A 27,076-nucleotide genomic window follows, 5' to 3' on the forward strand; every position below is an offset into this window, starting at 1 on the left:
TTTGGACCAAAAGCTTTACGCTTTCCTGATTTTATCTACTTATCCTAAGTAGTTCCTCCAACATCTTTCTTTGCTGGACCTCTCCCTCAGACGTTTCCGAGTCGCTCTCGTCGTTAGGAAGGGGGGCCTTACGCTTTGCTTTAGTGAGCCCTACGTGGGGTATATGTTCGACTACCTGTGGCGTCTGGTCGCACGCCTCTATTTCAAAGGACTTTGGATTTGCCTTGGCGGCTTTGAGTCGGCGTACCTCCTCTCTAAGCTCCTTAACTTCCTTAAGTAATGCGTCCACGTGCGACCTACTACCATGCTCTGGCGAAGCCGACCGCGTTACCTCCGTGGGTCTCTGTAGCTCCTTCTTCTTCTTCCCTTTGGCACGATCCACCCAGGTAGGCTCCTCCTGGATCCGCACGCTGGACACCGAGCGCCCCCTTGATCTTGAGCGCTGCCTGATTGCACCGCGTTTCCGCGCAGCTGGCGTGCGAGAGCGGCTTCTTTCGGTGCTGCGCTCCTGCACAGCTGGCGTGCGCGAGCGGCTCCTGCCGCCCGCCGTGATGACGTCGGTTCCCAGCTGCAGCTGCTCGGCGCGTCGACGCCGCTGCCACCGTCTTCTTCTGACGGTATGTGGCACTTGAAATTTGTCCCTACACTCTTTGGCCGCTGTGGGGTGCGGGCCACCGCACAACGTGCATTGCGGATCATCAGGACCAGGACTTGAATTATTTGGCAAACGGCCGATAGCTTCTTCTATTCCTACTTGCGCAAACAGAATGACGTTCATGGTGGTCATGCAGTGCGCAGGTTAGATAACTGTTCGATCATTATGTTTACAGAATAGGTACCAAGAGAAAGGAAGCGCAGTCGAAGACGGCAGAAGACTAGGTGGGGTGATGAAGTTGACAAATTCGCAGGCGCTAGTTGGGATCGGTTTGAGCAGGACAGGGGTAATTGGAGATCGCAGGGAAAGGCCTTGGTCCTGCAGTGGACATAAAATAGGCTGATGATGATGATGCGCACTTAGGGGGGGGGGATCGGGATTTCGTCAATAAACACTGAGGTAAAAATAGAATAAATTCTGTGGCAAACTATGTGGACAAAAGGATCTCATCATTCTTTACTATTAAGACTAGCTGTAGAGGACTTACGCTTGATTACTTTCCAGAATTTTTTAGAAGTAGTTCTCAGTAAGTTGAAATATCGTGGTTAAAGAATTTCTCATTAGCTGTTTCAATTCATGCTTGACATAGCTTTGACTGTTCGCAGTAACTTTTCCAATCATCCTTGGAGGCCGATCGTTTTGCCTTAGCGTAAAGGCGCTTCTTTTTGTTAATGCAACGCATTACCTGTTTTGTAAACCAGATGCTTTGAGACGGCATCGTGAGTCGGATTTTCGGTAGGTTTCTTTTCACTCAGGCAGTTTGGCGCTAAGTCGAGTCGAGTTATCACTCGTACAGCGGCTTGATAATAATTGCAAGACCTTCTCACAGAATGATGACTATTCACTGTTCAATCGTTCAGTATTAGCATGTGCGTAGTCGCAGATAGTTTTCCTTATATAGTGCTTCTGGTTTGTTACTATTTAACAGGTATTCACAATGCAGAGTGTTGCGATGACTAAGACAATCTGAAATGTGCACAGTCATATTTTCAGGATCTGTTGTCAACAAGAAGTCTAAAAGCGTGTCGGGGCAGAAACTATTTGCGATAAAATGGGAAAGCAGGTCGGTGAATTCTGCACATTCGTCCTTGCCAGTATCTCGTTCGGGTGCGCACGTTCGCCAGTTTACGCCTGGGTAGTCGCCAGCGAGAATTGACCATGAGACTGGATACTTATCGTCAATGAAACTGAGCGATTCATTCAGGTTTTAGATGAATTCACCAGGCAAATCCGGTGAACGATTGCATACGCCGACGATACAGGTTACAAAATCGGGTAGCTGCAATGAAATCCAAATAATTTCTATGCGTGACGAATTGTTAAGTAGTTCAGCTTGTAGGTGCTTTTTCACGGCTGTAATGACGCCCCCACCGCGTGCGGTGCACCTATCCTTCCTAAATACGGAAAAGTTGCGAGACATGGAAAGTTGATTATATTCGATATCGGGATACAACCATGTTTCGGTTCCCAAGACAATGCCTGCTTAAATGCATTCGATGAGTGTGGTAAGCCTGTCCTACTTGCTTAGCAAACCACGAAAATTTGACTCGATGGATGATAGTTTCGTATTGGTAAAATGTTTCGCACGTCGATTTGAACTGTTGATTGCCTCACGAACTGGAAGGGAGACAACCCATTCAGTTGAACTATCAAACGTATAGAATTTATTACCAATGACAAGTTTATCAAGAAGTAATTTGTACTTCTCAGATTTTCGTTCTTGCGTACAAAATCTCAGTTTTTCTATTCATTCGAATTAGAGGCAAAAAGTCCTCCTCGATCCAAACATGAGGTGATTCCACGTCCATTAGATTACTGCTTACTGCTTGCTTTGCTCCAAAAACATGAAGCTTCGTTTGACGCGCATTCAACTTCGTTAGGAAAGACTTCGATTACGACGCATCGGATAGAGACAGATGGTACATCCATCGTGCGCCGTAGACCATATCGCGTATCGCTAGTCGAGAGGAAAGTCATTGACGAGAACGTCACCGACATGCTTTAACGGAACATAATACGCCCCTCTGCTAGCCCTTGGTCTTCCCCCGTTGTTTCGGTTCGAAAATAAAGACGGCTCTGTTCGATTTTGTGTCGACTACCGAGCACATAACAAGATCACACGTAAGGATGTATGCCCTATGCCGCGAATAGACGATGCCTTGGATTCCCTACAGGGTGCCGAGTACTTCTCCAGCATCGATTTGCGTTCCGGCTACTGGCAGATACCAATGCATGAGGACGATAAAGAGAAAACAGCGTTTTCGACACCAGATAGGCTCTACGAGTTTAATCTCATGCCTTTCGGCCTCTGCAACACACCCGCAACGTTCGAGCGCATGATTGACACCGTTCTTCGCGGCCTGAAGGTGAAGACTTGCTTGTGCTACCTGGACGATATTGTTGTTTTCTCGTCAACCTTCTCTCAGCACCTGCAACGTCTGGATGAAGTTCTCACGTGCCTTGCCAACACTGAACTTCAGCTAAACACCAAGAAATGTCATTTTGCGAGCAAGATCAAAGTACTAGGTCACATTGTGAGCAAGGATGGCATTCGTCCTGATCATGACAAGGTTTCGGCAGTTCAGCACTTCCCTCGTCCCGAAAACACCTAAGATTTGCGTAGTTTCTTAGGCCTCGCTTCCTATTTTCGCCGATTCATACAAGGCTTCGCCTCAATAGCGTCACCTCTGCACAAATTACTGGGTTCTAATGTTCCCTTTGTGTTGTCTCCCGAATGTGAATCTGCGTTCCCCCATCTGAAGCGCGCTCTCACATCTGAACCAGTAGTACGCCATTTTGATGAAGCTGCTCCTACCCTCCTGCATACGGATGCTAGTGGTCACGGCATTGGTGGCATTCTCCTACAGCGAGACGACATTTTAGGTGAGAGGGTCGTCGCATACGCAAGTCGCGTTCTGACAAACGCCGAAAAGAATTACACCATCACGGAGCACGAATGCCTGGCTATAATTTGGTCTATGCAGAAGTTTAGACCTTATCTTCACGGCCGCCATTTTACGATCGTTACAGACCATCATGCATTATGCTGGCTTTCAACGCTGAAGAACTTGTCTGGACGACTTGGTCGGTGGATTCTTCGTCTGCAAGAATACGACTTTACTATTACCTACAAGTGCGGAAAAAAACACCAAGATGCAGACGCGCTTTCTCGCTGTCCGCTTCCTACGACACCATGCAATGGACCTCAAATTACCATCCGTGACAAGCTTTCGCACGATCCCTCCTCACATACTTTCTTGTTGGCCACTGTCGACGGGATGTCTCCACACGGCAACAAATCTTTCCAATCTCATCAGCTTACCGACTCTTACTGTCGGCACATCATAGACCACCTTCAAGGAGCTTCGCGCCCGCCTAACGCCCGCCTTCGTCGACAGCTGACGCAATTTAAGATTGACAACCGCGCCCTATACCGTCATGTCTATCACCCTGACGGTCAACGCTGGGTTCCTGTCCTGCCACGCGCTCTACTTGCTCCTGTCCTGCAGGCTTCTCACGACGACGTGACTGCTGGTCACCTTGGTTTCCAGAAAACCTATGACCGCATCAAAGGTCGCTTCTACTGGTCTGGATTGTCCGCCAGTATAGCGAGGTATGTTGCTTCATGCGCCCTATGTCAGCGTCGAAATCTCCCTACATCAGCTCCAACCGGACAACTGCAACCGGTTCCTTGTCCATCGCAACCATTTGAGGTCGTTGGCATTGACCTGTATGGCCCTCTTCTTGTGACTCTCACCGGTAAACGATGGATTGTGACAGTCGTTGATCACTTGACACGCTATGCCGAAACAACTTGTGTGAGTTCTGCCTCAGCCTCTGAAGTTGCTGCATTCATACTTCAATCCTTAATACTGCGTCACGGTGCTCCTGGCGTCCTCCTGAGCAACCATGGAAAAGCATTCCTCTCGCAACTGCTAGACGAAGTACTCAGAGCTTCCGGAACCACCCACTAGGCTACTTCCAGTTACCATCCGCAAACCAACGGCCTCACAGAGCGATTTCATCGCACGCTGTCAGACATGCTAGCCATGTACATCGAACCAGATCACAGAAACTGGGACGCAATTTTGCCATTCGTGACTTTTGCATATAATACCGCCGCTCAACGCACGACCGGTTACTCGCCATTCTACCTTGTCTACGGTCGTTCGCCCTCTACCTGTCTTGACGTCTCTTTCTTCGCGCCAACTTTCCATCAATGTCCATCCTCCTGTGAAGAATATGTGTGCTGCATTCTGCGTTGTCGCCAGCTCGCCCGCATCAACACCGAAGCACAGCAACAGGAACGCAAGCAGCATTACGATGCCTCTCATCTTGTCGTGTGCTTCCGCCCTGGCGCGAGGAAGTGCTACTCCGGACACCAGTTCGTACTCCTGGCTTGTGTGACAAGTTTCAGCTTCGGTTCATCGGCCCCTACAAAGTTTTGGAGCAGACTTCTCCGGTTAACTATCGCGTGGTACCGGTTATTGTTCCAAATGACCGCCGTTGCTGCGCCGCTGAGGTTGTCCACGTTTCCCGTATGAAGCCTTTCACGAGGCGTTTGCCGCCCCTTTGAATTGCGGCCAGGATGGCCGCTCTCACGCGAGGGTACATTTGTTTGGGAATTTATAAGCTATTCTTTGTCATCTGTACATGATCATCATCATCGCTTGTGAGCTGGCTCTCGAGTGTGATCCGTGCTGTGGGCGTCATCGGTTCGCCGCATCTTCGACGCGGAATAAACGCCGTGATAACTGCTGCTTAGCAGTATATCCGTTGCCTCATATAGGTGACGCCCTCGACTGCCTCCACAGAGCGAGTTATTTCTGGTCCATCGACCTGCGGTGGGACGATGGGCAAGTTGCCATAGATCGTGTGGACCGTGAGAAGACCGCATACGTAACACCTGACGGGCAATACCAATTTAAGGTTATGCCCTTCTGTCTATGCAATGCGCCATCCACATTTGTGCGTATGATGTATTCGCTCCTTCAATGCTTCAAATGGTCGACCTGCATATGCTGAAGTGACTAGCGAAAGAGTGGACACGGGACACAAAAAGGCGACTAGGACAATGGAAAACTTTCAACTGGTGTTTATTACAACAAGGTATGTATCACTCTCGTGCACTTGATCATAATCAGTTCTAATCGTCCAAGACCACATGGTCATCACAAGCAAACAAGAGCGCACCATGGCCGGCCCAAGGCTTAAGGCGGCCTCCCACATACAGACCCTGCTTATGCTACCTGGATGACGTTATTATTTTTTAACGACATTTTCCAGCCATGTTCGGCGCCTGTCGGCCATTCTCCAAGTGTTCCGCAGCGCCGGTCTTCAACTCAACTCATCCAAGTGCCACTTTAGTCACCGCGAAATAACAGTGCTCGGACACCTTGTTAATGGCGTAGGAATCCGACCGGATCCTGAAAAAATTCGCGCCGTGAAGCATTTCCCCGTATCTTCCACTAGCAAAGACGTTTGCTCCTTCATTGGCTTATGTTCTTACTTCCGTCTCTTTGTCAATAATTTCGCTGACATTGTCCGCCCACTCACTGAACTTCTCAAGAAAGATACGCTGTTCTGATGGGGCGTAGCGAAGCCCATGCGTTTTCTGCGCTTATACCCCTTCTCACGACTCCTCTGTTAGCGCACTTCGACCCTTCTGCTCCTACGGAAATTCGGACGAACGCCAGTGGGTACAGAATCGAAGCCGTCCTTGCCCAGCACCAGTATGGTCGTGTCTGCGTCATAGCGTACGCTAGCCGCTTGTTATCTGCCCCAAAACGCAATTATCCAATTAGTGAGCGTGAATGCCTTGCCCTTGTTTGGGCAAGGCATTCACGCATCTCCAGGCATCTCCAGGTTTCGGCCGTACATCTTTGGCCGTCCATTCATTGTAGTGAATGGACGGGCAAAGGCGTTTTGGATGGTCTAGGGCGTCCTGGACGCTGGGCTCTGGGGTTACCAGAGTACTCGATTTCCGTCGTGCACAAGTCTGGCCAATTACATCAGGACGCGGACTGTCTGTTCCAATATCCCGTTGATCCGCCCGACAACACCAACCCTGACACCTATGCTTGTGTTCTGTGTCAGAGTTTTTTCATGTCGGTGATGAACAACGGCGTGATCCGGCGTTACGTTCTATCATCGACCGTCTCAGCTCCGGGGCTTCTGACGAGTCGCTCCGGATGTTTACCTTACATATGTCCCAAAAATTGCGCCACAAATAACTGATATCAATGCTTCCATGTTGCTTGTCTGTTTAATAAGAAAGAAAATATCACACGAACTTTAGAACCTTACATATTGGAACTTTACACTGCCACGATGTATACCCCGAAGGCCCTGAGCACTTGCTAGTGGTACCCTCCCACATACGTCACACTGTCCTCCAGCAGCTTCAGGACGAACCTACAGCAGGTCACCTTGGTGTAACGCGCACTTATGATCGTGTGCGGTGTCGTTTCCTTTGGCCTGGGCTTTATCGCTCCGTGCAGAAGTATGCTGGCAGCTGCGATCTGTGTCAACGGCACAAGAGGCCACCGGCGCTTCCTGCCGGCCTTCTTCAGCCTGTCGATGTCGCAATAGAGCCGTTCTTCCCCGTCGGCCTTGATCTGATAGTACCTTTCCCTACATCAGCATCAGGGAACAAATCATTAGGGAACGTTGGGGCTTGGCCTCGTCTCAGAATTTCTCGAGGGATCAAATACATGAATAATGGCTGCATTGACATTGCCAAAGATGCTACAAACGAATTCTCGAACGCTACGCACTGTCAAGACAAGTAAAATATCTATTCTTTCGTAAAAGAATATATTCCTATGTCCCGAAAATTGTGCCACAAATAACTGATATCAATGCTTCAATGTTGCTTGTCTATTTAATAAGAAAGAAAATATCACACGAACTTCAGAACTATATGAGTACGAAACCAGCAATGCAGGGCATGCCGCTAATATGATAAGTGTAAAGGCCATGAAATGAACGTGTTGAGCACAAATATGTACATGATTCTTTGTTATTCGAGAGCCTTGTTTACATATTTGTACATATGCAACGGCCAGGGAAGAATCTCAATGACGCTGTCTTTCGTTCTACTGTATTGCACAGGAGCAGCCGTCACCGGTTGCGTATTGTAATTGCAACGAAATCGTAGTCGCAACAGAGATCACATATAAAAACAGCAGTTCAGCAAAATATACATAAGATATTCGAAGTACAATGGAAGACACAAATGCGATGATAAATCTTGATAGCTGAGAGTTCACTGCATATTTCCACAAAACCTCGCAACAAGATATATAAATATGCGTATAAGTATCCAATAAATACACGTATCTAAGCAAAATTCACTTTATACGTGGTGTTTCAGCTAATTTTAGCGAGAGTTTAAAAATATGCCGATGCCCTCTATCACGACGCGACCAAGTGTATGTTGCGCACTTTTGTACATAGTGTGTCACGTTATATTTTGTATTTTGCTTAATTATATTTTTAGTCAAGATTAATAAACGAACTTCTGAAGGAACGAAGCTAGGGAAAAAATACAATTTAGAAAATTGCAGAGAGGTTTACAGAACGTCCGAATAAACAGTTTCTTTCTTTCTATATATATGCATATATATGTTAAATATTAGTGTATTTCAGCTTACTGATGATGCCCGCGAAGTACGAAACAAGTGACATGCCCGCTTGCGCGTCGTGATTGCACTGCTTCCAAGCGTTCCACGCGCAAGAAGCCGCAGGCACGCTGCCGCTTAAAAGGTGACGGGGCAGCGACGTAGGCGTTGACTGCCATTTAGGCCAGCGATGAGCTATATTAAAATCACGTACACACGATGGAAGCGACGACTCCAGAAGCCTTGCTGGAGAAGGTAACTGAAGTATGCCACAGCATTTCACCGACGGTGCTCAAGGCAGCGACAGCATGCGTTCTCACAAGGTCCCAGTATTGCATCGCTGCAGAAGGTGACCTCTTCGAGCGCTTGCTGTGAAAGCGCATGAAAAATAAACGTAAATTCAGTGAAAGACTGCGTCTGGCCATTAATGATACTCTTATTCTACCATTTTCAGCCTTCTGAAAACTGAGTTTTTTATTTAGGGATGTTCAATTTGCTTACAGCTATCGCTAATTGACGGACCTGTTGCTTCCGGCAGCACAAGCGATAACCGCTGTGACTGTTTATCGCTATAACGAACTTTCGCGAGGGCCCAGAAGAAAAAGTCAAGAGGGTTGAGGTTGAGTGACATTCCCGGCCATGGCAATGGCCCATTTCTCCCTATCCATTGCCCTTGGAAGGTAATAGCAAGGCTTGCTCGTGCTTGACTGCAGCTGCGGGCTGGGGCCCCGTCGTGCTGACACCATATTGTCACGTGGTGGTGACGTTGAATAACACAGTAGCAATACTGTGAACGACAAACCTAACTTTTATTGGGCGAACCTGTGCCCACAAAACAGGCTACACTTATAGCACAACGATAGCGGCTGATCTGATCTGATCAGCGGGTCAAGCGCGTCGGCTTTTATAGAGCAGTCGTCGAATGTTCCAGACTAATCGTTCGGACCCGCGTGCCTTCCACAAAGTTCTACACCATTCGCGTTACGCGATGAAATCAGATAACACAAGGTTCGGCGACAACAGATAGCCGGGTAGAAGCATCGATAACTTTCCAGAAACGTCGGATGCGTCCCTCGCTGTGCGATTACAGTTGTTAAGCGGCGAAACGTGGTCGCCCGATAAAGATAAGTACACGTGTCAATATTGCCTCAAGCTGGGCTTGTGGTATGTTGCAGCAGAAGTCTTCAACCGCCCCTTTGAGGAAATCACATACCTATTGCCGGTCAGAGTGTCATTAAAAACACTGGACCAATGACTGTGCTGTCATATATTCCGCACCAAAATGTAAAAGACCACTCATATTGGTGGCGGGATCTTACCAGCCAGTGGGGATTTTGCTGACTTTTACAGTGGACATGTGGATATTCACTTGGCAATTTCGAGAAAAGTTCACCTCCTCAGTCCGGATACCTTGGTGAGAAAGTCAGAATCCTGCTCCTCCTGAATCAAAGTCCAATTCGCAAAGTCGAGTCTCTTTTGAAGATCCCTTGACTCCAGGCATTGATGTAACTGCAGATGAGAAGGGCGCAGTCCAGCTGTATTCAAAATCATCCAGGCAGTTGAGTTGGACACACCGAGCTGTGCGTTCACGCTGCGCGTGCTAGTGTGTGCATTAGCTGCCACGAAAGACGAAACGTTGGAGCGAACCTCATTATTTATGACTCAAGTTCTCTGCCTCTTTCTTGTGAAGCTGTTGGTTTGCTTCAGCGACTCGTAGATGTTGAATATTGTCATCGGGCTCAGTCGCGTACCCGGGTGCCAGCTTCGAAATATTCTTGCAGCCTGCCGTCTCTGTCTGCCTGCAGCTCCTAGGGCAAAAATCATTTATGCCTTTTCCTTGGTGGGAAAAGGCATCACAAAATTGCTCGCGCTTTAACAGCCGATGCATGCTGGTCTCTTTATCGCTGTCTGGTATTACCCCCTACCACCACCACCACCACGTCCCAGTCGCTTTACGTAGTGCAGGAGATAACGGTTGCTAGCTTAAAGGGAAGCTGAAAGGTTTTCCAGAAAAAATGAGTGAAGAGCAGTACGCCGTGGTTTTCATCCCTCTGAATTCGAATATCGCATCGAAATTGAGTGAAAGAAAGCGCAAGCATATTTTATTTCGACGAAAAGTGCAGCAGCAGACACGCCCAGCTCGCGTGCCTCGTTTCCACCTGTGATTGGTCAGGCGCCTCGTGACGTCAACAATGGTTCGGCTTGCAGACGACGAGTGAACGCGACAGCCATCGCCTCGCTTGCAGCGCTGTCACTGTCGCGTGCAAGATCACTTGTAAGGGGTTTATACTTGTACATACATACTACACGTACGTACGTACATACTCATACATACTACATTTACGAGCCGATTGCGAAGAGCCGGCCTCTCCAAGAAGCGAAAAATGCTGGTGCAACCACTGCTTTCCACGCGAACGAAGGCGAAGTGTTAGTAGAGAGTTTTAAAATAGGGGCCCCAAACATTTTGGGGCCCCAAAGAAATAGCGTCGAAGCCACTGCGCATGCGCAAGACGCAAACTCCGTTTGGGTTTTGCGTTGGGAACGCTATTTCACCGATTTAGCGTGTGCAATAGCGGCCTCAAAAACTTTGCGTCGGCAAACATGGCGGCACCCATCGAAGCGACGGCTCTAACCTATAACACAGAACTCGGTTCGACTCGCGGTAACGCGTGAAGTTCGCAAGCTAGGAGAAGTGACTGCTGTTATCGCTTTCTCTCAACTAGCGTGTGTTGTGAAGATTGACTCATTAGACGCCGCTGATTTTGAATTCGATTGTGGATTTTATGGCTAGTAGGCCTAACACGGCTAAGCTTGGCTGGTGAAGGCTAGTAAAGTTGGTTTGCTCAAAACTAAGCCCAACTAATTGTTTGCTGCGTACAGAATAACCTCTAAATTGTAATTAAACGCGAATACACGCAAGTCAAAGTTATTATTCCTATCACAAAATGGTATATTTTATTTAATTATTTCTAATAGCTTTTCTTTGACGCCGTAGTGGCGCTGTCAGCGCAAAACAGTATCCGCGAACGTAAAACCCTATTCTAAAACTCTTCAGTCCTACGTGCCCCAACGCTAACACCCGCAAAGCTCTTTGGGGCCCCAAACTATTGGGGCCCCTATTCTAAAACTCCCTAGTATCTCCTTGTGTTGGAAATATTCTTTGGCGAGTATGTTTTTTGCTAAGCTGCATTCAGCGTTCCAGTGAGTACGTTTCCGGGCAAACAACTGTAGTGGTATGTTCCTGCATGCCTCCTCGTAGAACGTAAGCGGTGATGCGATCTTAAGCATTTGTGCGCTGCCCCAAAGCTGTCGGCAATCTACAGTTTAAACGCGGGAAAAGTTTACCGGCTGTTGTAGCACGTGTAGTATAGAGCCTTCATCAGCGCGCCACCCGCACGCTACTCGTAACCGGCGAATTCCGTCGTCTACGTGAGATGGTCGGTTTCTTATGTGTGCGAGAGAAAGGGGAGTGCAGCGTCTTGGCGTGAGCAGGCTTTCCAACACATGCAAACTTTACGCTTGCACTGCGTTATGGTAGCTGCATGCAGGCTGTTTCACAACACACGTGGGGATAGAAAATTCGCGGTGCTTGGCGATGAAACCTGCGTCAAGGGTGGGCGATAAACATGCGCCTTCCGTTCAGCGTGCTAACAATTTTCTTTAGGAGAAACCAAAGCACGCATTATTTGATAAACTCCGGTAGTAATCGTCACGGAAGTGGTTAGAGCACAACCCTTGTTCTTGAGCGCTTGAAGTTGTTTCGCTTCACAGCAACCTCCCACTTAGCTGAAAGCTTCTTGTCTTGCAGGAACTAATGGAACATCGGAACATCGTCGCGGCCGCTGGTGTTCGTGCAAGCGTAGGCTGCACAGAACGCCGGCATGATTGGCCTACAAGTTCAATTGATGCTGCGCACGTCAGCTACCACTCCTATATACACACAAATAAAGGAATGTAGGGTCGAGCGAAACAGATTAGGACGGCACGCACGCAGAAATAAGCCCGGTCAGGCTCGGTCGCGGAGACTGCGAAGGAGCGGAACACCAGCGTTGACGTCACTAAGCAGCGGTTTCCGGTCTCCGCTCGCATCGTCAGCGTCAGCAGCAGCGCGCGGCGCTCGACGGGGGGCGGAGCGACAGCGCAATTTTAACTGACGATTGCGTCGCTCCTAAGTGAAAAATCCCCCCCAAAATTTTACCTTCATGGTTTATAAGGTTCCCGCATCCGTATATGAGCGTCTTATTGAGTTCGACAGACTCTTCAGCTTCCCTTTAAATCGAGCAGCCAACGCTTGCGTCGCTGCCCTGTCGCTTCTTAAGTGGCAGCGCACCTATGGCTGTCTGTGCGCGGAAAGCTTGGGAGCAGTGCAATCACGACACGCAAGTGGGCATGTCACGTTGTGTTTGTTTTATTTCGCGGGAATCCGCAGTGAGCTGAAAAACACGAATACTTAATAGATAGAAAGACAAACTGTTCGCTCGGACGTTTCGCAAAGCACTCTGCAACTTTCTAATTGGAATTTTTTTCCAAGCTTCATTGCTTAAGAAGTTAGTCAATCAATCTTGACTAATGATCTAATTAAACAAAATACAAAAATAGCGTGACACAATGCATACAGAAGTGAGCAACATGCATTTGGTCGCGTGTGCTTAGAGTGCATTGACATATTTTGAAACTCTTGCTGAGGTTAGCTAAAACACCCTGTATAATGCGTCAAACAAGGCAAATCAACATGTTGCGCAATCACAGATCACAGAATCCTAAGGCCCGCGCCCCCTCCCTCCACTGCTTCCCCCCCCGCCCCCCCCCCGAATGCATCGCGCGCTATGGAAGGCGGCGCGCTTCCTTCCCGCTTTTCTCCGTTGCGCACTCAAGACAGACCCACCATCGTCGGCTCCCCCTCCACCCTCCCCCCGCTGCGCTTTCACTCGCACATACAGCATGCGGCGCGCGCTGACGATGTTATCGCTCTTGGCCTTCATACGGAACATGACGGCGACGACAGGAATGTGCCTTGAGTGTCCATCTGATTGCTATCGCAATAATATTAAGAGTATCCGGCAAGTGAAGAGCCCAGTGGCCCGTTACTTTTCGCAAAAGTAGTACCAAAATCGAACTTTCAGCATGCAACAATTCGCTACGTCGCAACGATTCGCTGCGTCTTTGTGCGTGTGTGTGTGTGTGTGTGTGTGTGTGTGTGTGTGTGTGTGTGTGTGTGTGTGTGTGTGTGTGTGTGTGTGTGCGTGTGTGTGTGTGTTTGTGTGTGTGTGTGCGTGCGTGCGTGCGTGTGTGGGGGGCACCGAAATGAAGAAACGCAAAGGAAAGCATGTTGGCCACAATCGAATGCCTACTTTGGGCACCTGGGGTGCGATCTTGTACGCGTTCCAAAATCGAACGGAGGTGGTCCGTTCTTTACGTCACGAAATAGGCGGTCCGCTCCGTTGCGTTCGTCCGATAGCAGACGACACGGACTGATCGACAGCAGATATCACGTCCCAATTGACGTCATGGCGTTCGTGACGGTTCAAATTGACCAATCGTGTGCGGCTCGGTGGAACGAACCGACTCCGTTTTATTTTGGAACGCGTACAAGATCGCACCCCTAATGTAGCTACCTAAGGAATATCCAAGAAAACGTGAAACGCTTGGTCGACAGAGAACCATATGCATGCTGCTCGTTATCCTACACTGGCGAGAAAAGACTTTCCGTAGACGTTGTGATAACGTCGAAACGAAGATGATGCCCTCAAGCGAACGGGTTGCAATCTGTCGAGTCCCCACAATGGTGAGGGCGAGCGACCATTGCTTCTTTTTTTCGTCTGCTAGCCAGAAAGCGTCCAAAACTCTCTGAGGACAAAATTCACTCGGCCAGAGAAAAATGAACGCGCACCGCAGCGCGCCACGCGGTTGTCAGGGCAACACGTGAAAAACGCATGACCTCTGGCTGTCTCTGGTAGCTCGCGGGTAGCGAGAACAAAAAGAACTTGAAGAGGCTCAATATGTCCTCGCGAATAAAATTCAAAGTAGAAAAAATAAATAAGAACGCAGTTACCATTGCTGGCTTTAGTGTTTTGACATGGATGCTTTGGCGCAGGTGAAAAAGACCTTGATATACTTTTCTGTGACATGATGGCACAAATGAACCACTACAACGTTTTGTCTCATCGGACCTCACTGCGTGCTTTGTCAACTTGTCTAAAAGTGTGTTGATTTGGATTGTCTCGTTGTATGGTCCAATGTACGACTTTAGAAAAGTCAATGCAGCTCTGGCGTCAAATGTTTATAAGAGCATTAAACCCACAAAAATCCGGAATTGAAAATATCAAGCATGCCTTTGGAAATGTGAATGTACCTTTCGCATCGAAACTTTATGTAATCTTTATACCCACAAAGTTTCGGAATCGAAATCCATGCGCTCCGTAGTTTCCGCGGCCTCCGCGAGATGCCGCGACTAGCACGCTCGCTATAAAAGCGCCCTTGAAACTTAGTGCTCGGATAGGGATCTTTGCGTTATGTGACTCCAGGTGCATAGGCGTTGCCGTGAAAGCCAGCCCGAGTTCGCAATCTTCGCGCTGAAATGTCTTTTCGAGCGTGAAAAGGACATTCTAGAGAAAATCCAGAATGATTTCCGGCGCCGTGGGTTGTTTTGGTCGGCAGTGCATCCCCCCCCCCCGGGTACGCCCCTACTCCTCGCCTTATTGGCTGCTGTTATCCCTGTGCTGCCCGCCTTACTTGTAAATATTCGTAAATATACGTTTTCTGTGCAACAATATTAACAGAGGTTCAACGAGAAGCATATCAGCAACGTACGGTTTGTAGATCACATTGACCTGCTCACGGATGTTGGAGGTGGCGCGCAACAAATCATTGAAGACCTCAACCGAGAAGGTGTATGAGTGGGCCTTTGCAGAAGACTGGCAAGACAACGAAAATTTGTGATTACACGTGGGCCTCTAGAATCTCAGCAAAATCACGCTTATTTGCGCTGTTAGTCACAGGTTACTGAGGCCATGAGAAGGAAATCTTCAGAAGAATAAAAGGAGGTTCGAGTGCATAAAAGTGGATTTTAGAGCTTGAGGGTAAAGTTACAGATTTTCAAGACAGGAGTAAAAGCTGCAACTTAATTATCTTTGGCAACATGCTAGGGAAACTGAAGGAGAGCCGAAAATCACTACCGCACTTCTTTGCGATAGGCTTAGCGCACCGTGTAGTTCAGTAGACAGAAATTACCATGTTCGCATTACTTGTAGCACGAGACCGACAACAATATACCTTTACAACAAAAAGTAACATTTCTAAAAAATCCACACAAACTCAAAGGGACGGAAGTGTCGACACATAACGACTACTCACTATAGGCACACTTAAAGAAAGGAAACTCCTCTATAATAGATAAAGAAACGCAAGGCGACAAGGCTAGAACCTTATTTTCATTACGCAATGAAAACAATATTCCTATTCCTAACAGTGAGTAAGCGCAAGTTTTAAATGAATTGTTTTCATCCGTATTCACGAAAGAAGTTATAACTAATCTGACCATTGTTGCAAACCTAGATTACTGGTGCCTGGAACAAATTGACATTACTATTGACGGTATTTCTCAGCTCATTAATAACTGGAAAATTTCGTCTTCAGCTGGTATTGACAATATTAACTCTAAATTACTAAAGAATACAGTCTCGACACCTAGCAGGTTTTTATTCCATATTTTTCATCAATCTTTAATGACAGGTCAGATTCCCCAAGATATAAAAGCCGCCAAAGTTATACCCATCTTCAAAGATGTGAACAAAAGCTTGGCTTAAAACTACCCACCGATATCACTGACGTCCATATGCTGTAAAAAGACGGAATGGATTATTGCATCTCATGTTTACCGTAATCTGGAATCGAACAACTTCTTTTTTTCATAATCAACATGATTTCATGAAAGGCTTGTCATGCGAAACACTACTGCTTGAATTTACGACAGATTTACATTTTAACATGAACTCAAACCTTCAAACTGAAAGCATCTTCCTGGATTTTTGTAAAGCTTTTGACCGCGTAGCCCATTGTCGCCTGTTTTTAAAATAATCATCATGAAAAGTTGGTTCACTAACTTTATCCCGGCTTCGAAATTTTCTGATAGACAGGCAGCAGTTTACTTTAGCTAAGAGATTCTTATCGCCCCTTTCAGATGTTTCTTCGGGTGCAAAAATGTTCCAAAAGCTGGGTGAATTCATGGTTGAAGATAGGTTTACTCGGACTTAACAAATTAAAATAGGAGAATATAGACGTTTCACCACCTATGCAGGTGGCATCTTCAGTATACACTAAAAAAAAATGAGGGGAAGTCCAGTCTACTCGCCCACACGTTCTTGCAGAGGTCCGGAAAGGGGCCATGTTGCGCGCCGATTCGTCACGACGGATGAACCACGATTCCGGGACCCACTTTTTCTCTCGGGGCAGCGCCGTCGCACTGTCGAGGCTATGCCCCGTCGTCCAGCAGTGTTGGACAAGTTCGAACGCGCTGCATGTGTGGCCTTGGCGACGTCTCCTTCCTGTTCTTTCAGCCGCGTTGACCTTTTTCTGCCCGTTTCGCCAATGTAAGTCGCGTCACAATCCCCGCATCAGATTTTGTAGATGACCCCGCTCTGATCATCCGCAGAGGTGCGTCTTTCGGTTTCGTCAACATATTCCCCGATGTATAACGGGGTTCTAAAACGGTTTGTAGGCCCAGCGGAAACAAAGCTCTCCGAGCAGTATCTGACACACCCTGATCATAAAGAATAAATACAACAGGCGGTGCCCTCACTCGGAACTCACTTCCCCTTCTCCTCGGCATTCGCTTCCGGGTATCGTTAATAATCGTCCTGGGATAATGGCGCCGTTTTAGTGCACTAAATACTTTTTCTATACTTCTTGTAGCCGCAACTGCTTGCTCGAGCACACCGCATCACAACGTGATGAGAAAGTTGTTGCAGCGGAGCGTTTGCGTTCGGTCGGGTGATGCGAGTCAAAGGATGAACATTTTCGGCGTCGCGTTGCTTACGCTGCACCGTCTCTTCCACACTGCCATTAGCGGCCTGGCGTACGTGCACATCCAGAAGAGGCAATACATTTATCTCTCTGTGTTTCGTACGTGAACTCAATGGCGCGGTGTGTGCTGTTCAGCGCGACGGGGAAAGCTACCAGGTTTAGCCTTTTCGAAAATAGAAAAGTGTCATCCACGTACCTACAGTACAATTTAATTTTACGGGTAGTGAGTTCAACACCTGTGTTTCTACGTGTTCCCTCACTAGGTTTGCCACGGCAACGGAAACAGGATTTCGCTGCCTTCCTTGTATCCCCGTCTCTCTCTCCCATAGGGCACCCTTCAGCTTTATGATAAATCGTGTTGGCGAGACTGAAGTAGGTTTAGTTCAACCAAAACAAGGAAGCAAGGAAGCGTTCTTGGTCCATGGTATCCCACTCATTCTAATATAAATTAAATACATATCCAATAACTTATCATTATGCGTGCACACTTTCGCTGACGACTGCATTATCTGTCATCTTATTAAGAGCTCTGATGACGATGTGATCATCCAAAATGATTTAATATGATCTTAAGCGAATTACTAATTCGTGTGACACCGGTATAATGACTCTAAATTCACTAAAATGTAAAGTGATGTCCTTCAGCCGCAAACACTCTAACTTGGACTATTCCTACTGCATTAAAGATGTCCCATTGTCTCGGGACTCATCATTAAAATATCTAGACATAAATCTTTCAACAAAGCTCTCCTGTACATTACCACCGTCTGTGCCAGTGCTTCTCAATCACTTGGTTACCTGCGCCGCAACCTTTGAAGCTCACATACACTTATTCGCAAACTGACATTTCAAACATTCGTTCGCTCACGACTTGAGTTCACCGCTCTGGTCTGGTACCCGACCAAAATTACTTATTTAACATGCTGGAATCAATCCAAAATAGAGCCGCACGTTTCGCGGAATTATGACTACCGTTCTAGCGCCACACAAACAAAGCTTCATCTTTCATTTCAGATGCTAAGTAATCGTCGCGACATAGCCCTATTGTTGTTATTTCATAAATAAAAGAAATGTTATGGGATTTTACGTGCCAAAACCACTTTCTGATTATGAAGCACGCCGTAGTGGAGGACTCCAGAAATTTCGACCACTTGGGTTCTTTAACGTACACCTAAATCTAAGCACACGGGTGTTTTCGCATTTCGCCCCCATCGAAATGCGGCCGCCGTGGCCGGGATTCGATCCCGCGACCTCGCGCTCAGCAGCCCAACACCATTGCCACTGAGCAGTTCTCATAAATACCCCCACCACACTAACGAACTCTTCACTACACCTACAAACGTAATCGCACACGTCACCCAGAGAACGCAATCACCTGAGCTGCACGCGCATCTAGGGTAAAACTGAAGCATTTAAGTCGTGTGCAGTTCCACGTGCCATTCGTCTCTGGAACAGCCTCCCCGATAACATAGATGCGGAAACTAACCGTGAAGAACTCAGACACTCACTCCACTCGCTGAGCCCTTCTTAACCCATCGCTATCATGTTCACTGTTTCGCTTTTTGTGCTCTTTTCCGGCACTGTAATACGTTTGTTACAAACTTATCGAGTTGTACGACTGTTACTTGACTCTCACCTCTCTGTATATAATGTAAAATAAACCCTTCCAAGTTTGTTCTTCATCCCGAAGTCCGTCCTCAACCCCTACAACTGGCTGGCAGCGGTGAGATCGGAATGCAACAGCTGGTGGCAGCGCTACGGATCAACCTTCGTCGAGAGAGATCCTAAGGAACCAGGAAGAGCGAAGAAGAGAGAGCCTTCGTCGAAAGAGGTCCGAAGAAGCTGGGAGTAGCGAAGAAGAGCGAGCCTTCAACCCAGGGAGTCCGGAGGAACCGGGAACAGCGGACAAATGAACCGGATCGCAGGGTGCTGCAACCGTAAGTGAGCGCGTGGTTCTTTTCCTTTTGATTCGCGAGACTCAAATGTTGTGTGTTCATTTTGATAGTTCTGGCAATCGGGTGTTTGTTGCAGTGTGTGTTTGCACAAATTAATTAAGGAAAACAGTTCTAACCACCTGTCGGGGCAGCTGCCATGGATCTTAGAAGGTTGACGAGGTTAGACTTGTTGTTGGTGTGCGACGATTTGGGAGTTGAGGCGGACGAACGGATGAAAACGCCAGCTATCATAAAGGCGATTAACGATAGTGGCAATGATGGCAAAAGCATTGAGCTTGCTTGGGAGGTGATACAAGAACCACAGGAGCGTGAGCGTCGTGGACGTGTGCGTGAGCGTCGTGAACGTAGGAGTGAGCGTAAGCGTGAAGAACGCGAGAATGAACGGAAGCATGAGCTTCAAGAACTTACTCTTAGGTGTGAGCGTCACGAACGTGAGAATGAACGCGAACGTGAGCGTGAGGAAAAGTATGAGAGAGAGAAGGCAGCACTGATCAAAGAGATGCAGTATTGTGATCAGTTAATGGCACAGAGACAACGGCTGTCTGAGAATTCTGTAGGTAGTACAGAGCGAAAGAATGAGGCAGCATCGAACGGATTTTCGCCAAAAGCCGACGAGAAGAGTAGTGCCTGTGAGATTGGCTGCAGATTCATAAGTGAATGGAAAAGGCTAGCTGCTAACGATGCCTTAGTGGCAACAGAGGCCGTTAAAGGCCGCAAGGAGAGCGGCGAGGTGCTGTGCCAACAGATGACTGTGGAGACAGCTAGGCCAGCTGCGAACAAATTGGCACAGTTACCGCGCGTGTGCGTCGCTGGTAATGTTAGCGAAGTTGCTAGCGAATAGAAGGGTACTGCTGACCCGACAGACGCGAGCACCCATGTAGAGCCAGATCTGCGTGCAGAAGTGAAGTGTGAACTGGACGATGCAGTTGAGAGCAGTTCTCGGGATGGCGAGCTCCGTAGTTCACGAGAGAACAACTGCATTGTCCAGGGATCGGTTGGGCTGTCCGCCAGTCGAGGCAGAGAGAGTGTTGATTTAAATGTAAATCACTCAGTCTGTGCGGGTAAGAGACCGATCCGGGCCGACGAAATGTGTACCGGCCAGCACGAGGTACGAGAAGGCGACATGAAAGCGAGTGCAAAGAGAAAGCGCCGTAAAAAGAAGCGCGGTAAAGACCAAAAGACGGTAACTAATGTAGCGCCGCCATAGATGGCGAGAAACCCAAAAGGGAAGGGTGCGAGGAAAAAGGTGCGGTCGTCACGGACGATGTTGACGCATCCAAAACGTTCGAGCCACCGGTCAAAGGGGGACCGCGAAGCATGTTCTGCATGGACGCGGACAAAGGCACGGGCAGTTAAACTCCTGGTCGTTCCGTAGTTCTTTTCAAAGCTCAGCGTGCAGTACGAAGAAGCGCAAGGTGGCAGGACGAGACCAGGTGGGGAGTAGCGACCCGGTCAATCCAGTTTGTGAGGAAAGCGGGGCGCCAGGACGCAAACTGGCAGGAGACCGTAACGTCTTGGGGGAGCTGGTAGTGAGTCAGCGCTTTTGTTGTTCCTTGGCAGCCAGAGTAGCTTTCAAACCGCGACCACCTCGAGTCCGACTCAAGGTATGAGTCAGACATAAGCGTTTGGAAAGGAGGCCAAGAGCGCTTCCGTAGAAATGAAGTGTTTGTTTTTTATTCTGAGCATCGGAAAGTTTTCGCGAATTGAGACTAGGATTTCTTTCAATGTGTAAGGTTTGAGCTTTGTGTTTTCGTTTGAGAAGCTCCGAGATTTGAAAGATGATGTTTATGTAAACATGTAGTCTCGCGAGTGTTAGTTAATGAGTAAACAGGCTTTCTTTTTTTCTTGTGAATGAGTAACCTGAAGGACAAGGTTATCGTTGAGAGGCCTATCGTAACGCGCGTGTGTTTTAGTTAACCTTCTTTTTTTATAAGCGTTTTTTTATTTTCTAAGGTTAACCGCGTAGATTTTCAGTGAGTACATGATTTGCACTGAGAAGCGTTCTTAGTTCCATTAGCGCGTGTCCTGTGTGGACGGAAGGAAGCAGATTTATGACTGGGTTGCTCGTGTGTGTTGAGGGCAGCCGTATTCTGACTTCTCTGATAAGTATGCGTGGAACGAGTTATTAAAAGACGCATTATTTTAAGGGTTCTGCGGAGTGTGTAAGTCCCGCAAGTTTAATTGTTCGTTTAAGTCACGTGTCCTGTAGGACTTTCAGGGAAGAAACGTGAGTAAGCTTAAATGAAAAGTTTGCCTACAACGCAAGTACGCGTTCTGTTTAGATAGATAGATAGATAGATAGATAGATAGTACTTTTATTCATGTCAATTCTCGTACACCAAAATCAGGCCTACCAAAGCCTCACCAAGGGCTTGAGTGGCAGCGCCTGGCAGACAGCGAACATTAGCAAAACAAAGGAAAATAGAGATGATTGCAACGAACTCGACAAACAAACAAAACAAAAAAAATTTAACAACTCATAGAGACAGATATAGAAACATAATTACAACAGCAAAAGGATGACAGTAATGCGAAATTAAGAGAGTAACACTCGATTAAATCATTATGGGGCAGGAAGTAATGCGGAGACATACCGCAAAGTTTTTTTCAGGGTGTATTTTGTTCTCATACGGAATACACTAGGTGGCATACTATTGAAACAGGCAGGTACGTAGTATTGACGCGTGCGCTTTCCGTATCGGGTTGAGGAGCGAGGAATGCAGTAACGGTGTTTAGGTCTTAAATCACGTGCAGGAACATATGGAATGGTGAACTGACTGTACCAGAAATGTTTAAGCACAATAGTTTCTGTTAGTAGAGCGTTAAAATTTGGAAGCTTTAATCTTCTAAAAATATCAATGTTATTACCAATGGGCAGGTCGTAGGCAATATTCTTTAAAAGTAAACGTAGAAGCGAATTCATCCTGCGCTGCCAACGAACCGTGCAGTGACCATAAATAGTGATTCCGTATCTAAGCACACTATAAGCTAGAGCGTGTGTAACACATTTACGGACAGAAAAAGGCATAAAATATCTAATATTATACAGGACACAAGATACAGCGCGAAGTCTCTGACAAACAAAAGAAAGGTGCGAGTTCCAAGACAGATCACTGTCGAAGATCAGGCCACGATATTTGACCGAATACGCATATTTTACTGGTACACAGTTACAATGAGAACAGTTTAGTGACCACAAGGCTAGTGCGCTTGTGATTACGTACTTGTGAGGTTGACCAGATTGTTCAGTGGCACCATTACGTGCGATAAGTACGCCACTGCGATAGATTGGAAACATGCTGTTCGTGTAGTTAGGCCACTTAAGTTTTGTTCGGCTGTTTTCATTTGTTGTTTGCATCGTCAACGACACTTTGTTTTGCAACAACAATAGTACTCTGGTCTTGTCGGCATTCGAGGAGAAATGGATAGCTGTTTGGAAGGCTGATTGGAACTGTTTTGTCGATATTGGGGAAATAAAAGATCAGGGTTCATTTTGACTCAGTAATAGCCTGGCGAGTCAGGGGTGAAGAGCCTGCGCTTACACGTGGTGCAGCGCTGTGTTGTTTTGTTTGTTTGACGTATGTTCTCCAGGGCCCAGGATCCCGAAGTTCGTCAAACGAGGCTCGGCACCAATACCCTGCAGGTTCTTTCAGCGTTCCTCATGGCCAGCGAATTGAGTTCACTGGTCATTCAGAACAACCGGGGCGAGGACGAGCTGTTAGATATGGAGCTGTTGCCTGTGCCTAATTCGAGTTCCCCAGACCACATCGAATCGCAGCACATTCCAGAGCAGCGCTCGAGCAAACAAGTTGAAGGCCACAAGTTCACGTGCAAACAAGTTCGTACGCCGCCGGTAGCTATTCTCTGCTTGACTCTTCCAGAAAGCGAGGGGATAGCCCGGTACTGCCGGGAGTAGGTGGGCCCTCGGACATTGGAGCCCAAGCGTCCCTCTTCTCCGCCTTTGAAGAGTGCATTGAAAGTCTGCAAGGCAAGAGCGCAGAGAGCCGCCGGGTGTGACACCGCGACACGGGCGCCAACCATTGGCCGAAAATGGCGTCATCTGAGCGGACTCTCCCATTGGCCGAACATGACGCGACTTCCAGTCCTCGAAGGGTTTAAAAGGAGCATTCCAGAAATACCAGAGCATTCCCTGATTCACCTCTCTCGAACTTCTTGCCGCGGGCCGCAGCGTCCGAGTTGCTGCCGACCCGTAATGACTGTACGACTGTTACTTGACTCTCACCTCTCTGTATATAATGTAAAATAAACCCTTCCAAGTTTGTTTTTCATCCCGAAGTCCGTCCTCAACCCCTAAAGGCTGTGAACCTAGTTGGTGTTTCTTTTTCTTTTTCATCTTCTTGTTTCATGACATTGGCATTTTTATGTGCTTACTTGGTTCTATGACCCTCTTACTGAATGCCCCATGTAGTTGCCTTGCAACGTATTCAAGAAATAAAGAAATAAGCTGAGGATCGACACAATACTTTTTTTTTCTTGGATGAAAACAGTAACGCGAAAATGACATTACGCGTAGTAGTAAATAGTAGCGACGGCGATCCACTCATTCCCTCTAGTCGTCGTCGGAAAAGGGCCAAGCAGGTCTAGGCTTACGCGAAAGAACGGTTCAGGGGGAACTTCAATTGGATGGAGTCGTCCGACAGGTGGCAGGGGAGCTTTCTTCCGGCTAAAACCCCTCAATTTTTCAAAAGTAGCGCCATTCTTAGATCTTTCCACCACCCCGCTCACCCTGGCGCGTCCTCCTCCACGCCTCCTGTCTCCCCAGCCTCCTCCGCTCCCCCTTTGGCCAATCTGTGTCACGTGGAAGCAGGCGCCGTGCTTTTGTATATTTTTTTTTCTTTCCAGCGTGGAGCAGGCGCCGCGCTTTTGTATATTTTTTCTTTCCAGCGCGCGCCGACCTCCATTGTTGGGCCTGCGCGACGAAAGTACGGCAGGCGGACTGACGGAGTACGTTAGCGTAATAGAATGTGCAGGGCCGAGAACATAATTGCGATACCATGCTGCTGCGCCTTCGGTTGCCGCAACAGACACAGCGAGAGCAAAAAGCTTTTTGCTTTGCCGTCCGGCGGGCGCAATGCAAAAAGAAGTGTGGAGTCGCAGGATCGGGCGGGCTGACTTTGAGGAAGTGGCAAAGAACGCACGCCTTGGTGAAGTAAGGGCCACGGCTACTCACAACCTCTTATTTTGAGCCTAGTTCACGCCTCCCGCTTCGAAAAAGTGTGTGTTCATGCTGTGCGTGGTTTTTAGCGCGTTGTTCGACTTTTTTTCTTTCGAATGTGCTGTCTTTGTTTCATGTAGTTTCGTCTTGCGGTGAAATGCACGCATCTGCAGCTGGCCTGTGACATAAAAGCGACCTTATTCAGGGTGTGTTTGGAGCTCCACCAGAAGTTAGCACATTCTCGACGCTTTTGCAAGGCTCACTATGACTTACGATGCCGTCTTTTAGCTTCGAATGTACGCCCGCATGTATTGATTTGGTTTGTGGTGATTAACGTTTTTAACGTTCCGAAGCGACTAAAGCTAGGAGGGCGTAGTGGATGGCTCCAGATAACTTTATCTAGCTCGCCTGGGGATGTTTAACGAGCACTTTGATCATGGAGTCGTACGTGTGCCGGTAAATTCCTCGTTGGCGTTTCATAATACTCGCGCGCTAGCACTGCTTGAGAAGTTAGCGCCTCGGCGCGATTGTATTTCTTCAATAAATTTTATTTACTAGTTGTAACAACTTGTCATTATTTCGTATTATTGACGGCGCCTCCGGGGCACCAAAGCGGCAACGGGAACACCGAAGCTAGAACCAGGGCTGGATGGGGCTCGCCGAAGCCTGTGCATGCCAAGGGGGTATAAGATCGCGGACAGCCAATTTTGTATGCGAACACTCCCTGCGACGCCTGCATTAGTGTAATGTTACGTGCTCCTCAGAGGCCTCCATTAGCCATTACATGTGCCCTCCTGGAGCAGTACTTGTAAAAAAAAACAATATATCTTCACGATTACGAAAGCACACCGCAATTAAAAAAAAGGACGGCCCTGTTGCCAGGCATTGTGACCGCACACAGCCGGAATCTCTCACGCGCCAACCGAACAAAAGTGTCCTGCAGGTACGTGAATGAACCAACGAAACCTGTCACGCTGTCACACGCTGTCAACACCTGAAACTTTGGTAATTACGCGCGTGTTTGAGTACACCGCGTGCTTGCGTCGTGTTTCAGCAACACGAACTCTCCACGTCGCGCGCTTTACGCCTTAAATACGCCTTGAATAAGGGTCATTTTATCTATTTCTTCCGCAATTCCAAGACGAAATTGTAAAGGCCAGTTACCGACTGACGAAGAAAGATCTCGATTGAAAAAACTGCTCCGCAGGGCTCGAACGAACATTTCTGCGGATTTCCTCCCGTAGCGTGCTAGCCGTCGTCTGCTACGGCAGGCCCACCACCGGCGGCGCCACCGTCGAGGCCGCGCCGAGCGGAGGAGGAGGGAAGCGAATGGCGTTACTTTGGGAGATTGAGGGGTTTTAACGCGATAGCGTTAAGGAGCTCGTGTCGCAGAAAAGCCGGTGTCGTCGGCGTCGGCGTCCGCGGCGTTGACCGTGAGCGATAAATCACGGCAGGCACTTCATAAATAAAAAGCAACTTCCAAGATGGGCTGGGTGGGAATCGAACCAGGGTCTCCGGAGTGCGAGACGGAGGCGCTACCACTCAGCCACGAGTTTGACGCTTCCAAGCGGTACAAACGCGCCTCTAGTGAATGCGGTGTTGCCTTCGAAACGAGCCGTGGAAAGTTATACTGCAGTGTATATCGGTAATTATGAACATGTAAATTACAGAAGCCGCAATTACACGAGTAGCGAAGTGCGTTTTTGCTGCATTTCTTCTGCGCTTTCCGCACACGCAGAGCCATCTTGCGGCAAACACAGAAGACCCCTCCTCTCTATGTAGGGCGCTGCCTCGACAGATAGCGCGCCACGCGCACACTGGAGCTGTGGAAGGACCGGTGCGAGGGGGGTCGTTGCCCGGACTCTCTCTCCCCTGACAACGCTTCGCCTTGCTCCCTCCGCAGAATCAAGCGTCCTTCCTTTCTTTAGATCACAATCTGTCTATCTCTCTGCCCGTGCCGATCACGACGTTTGGCTGGCGTGCATTTCCCCCTCCGAGATATCGAGTTCTTCGGTTCGTTCCGCTTGCTCAGGCGCACGTTTCGTTGCTGCGCCGAACGCCGCGTTGCTCGACCGTATGGCTCGACGCTCACCGCGTCCGATGCGGGGCGCCTCGTAAGTGATGGCTGCCCTGTAGCCCATTGTCTTACACCCCTTGGCGGGTCGACGGGAACGCTGTCGCGTTCCACTCTTGAAGGCGAAGCTTAAGCGTCCTCCAATTTTTACTTCCGGCGCTGACAATTCGCAAGTTGCGACATAACGATGCACAGAGCGGTAGAGACCCCACATGAAGAACCGGCGTCGTACGCGGTCGTATGTGCGCAAAACTTCAAGGTGTCCCGCCGTTGGTGCATTGTGAAGTTGTTCGAGAGCGACGGATCGCAGATATTTCAACTTTGCCTCATCTCTGATCCGTGATATTTTCCCGCTATTCTATCTGCTCCAGTCTACTAATGATCTGATTTACACTTTCTTGCAATGTCGCCATTATTGCTTTAAGCTCGGAACCGACTGTGCCGTGAATCCACACCATCGAGGATAGGCCCTTTTTTCGGAGCAGGCGTCTCCTCGTCAGCCATGCTCTCTTCTGCGACCTCAACAGACCTCGGTACCTCAACCGAGTCATCATGCTTGCTAGCCTATTCTAT

General features: G+C 48.2%; 1 protein-coding gene across 1 annotated transcript in view; it reads left to right on the forward strand.

Annotated features, from left to right (window-relative positions):
- Positions 1–377: 377 nt before the first annotated feature.
- The window catches only part of LOC135914792 (decapping and exoribonuclease protein-like), a 295,029-nt gene continuing 268,330 nt past the window's right edge, over positions 378–27,076 (forward strand). The window contains exons 1-2 of the mRNA XM_070538309.1: positions 378–386; positions 472–617. The gene's annotated coding sequence lies outside the window, so the exon portion shown is untranslated. The remainder of the gene's footprint in view (positions 387–471; positions 618–27,076) is intronic.

The sequence above is a fragment of the Dermacentor albipictus genome, chromosome 5 (assembly GCF_038994185.2).
Source record: "Dermacentor albipictus isolate Rhodes 1998 colony chromosome 5, USDA_Dalb.pri_finalv2, whole genome shotgun sequence".
Taxonomy (NCBI): domain Eukaryota; kingdom Metazoa; phylum Arthropoda; class Arachnida; order Ixodida; family Ixodidae; genus Dermacentor; species Dermacentor albipictus.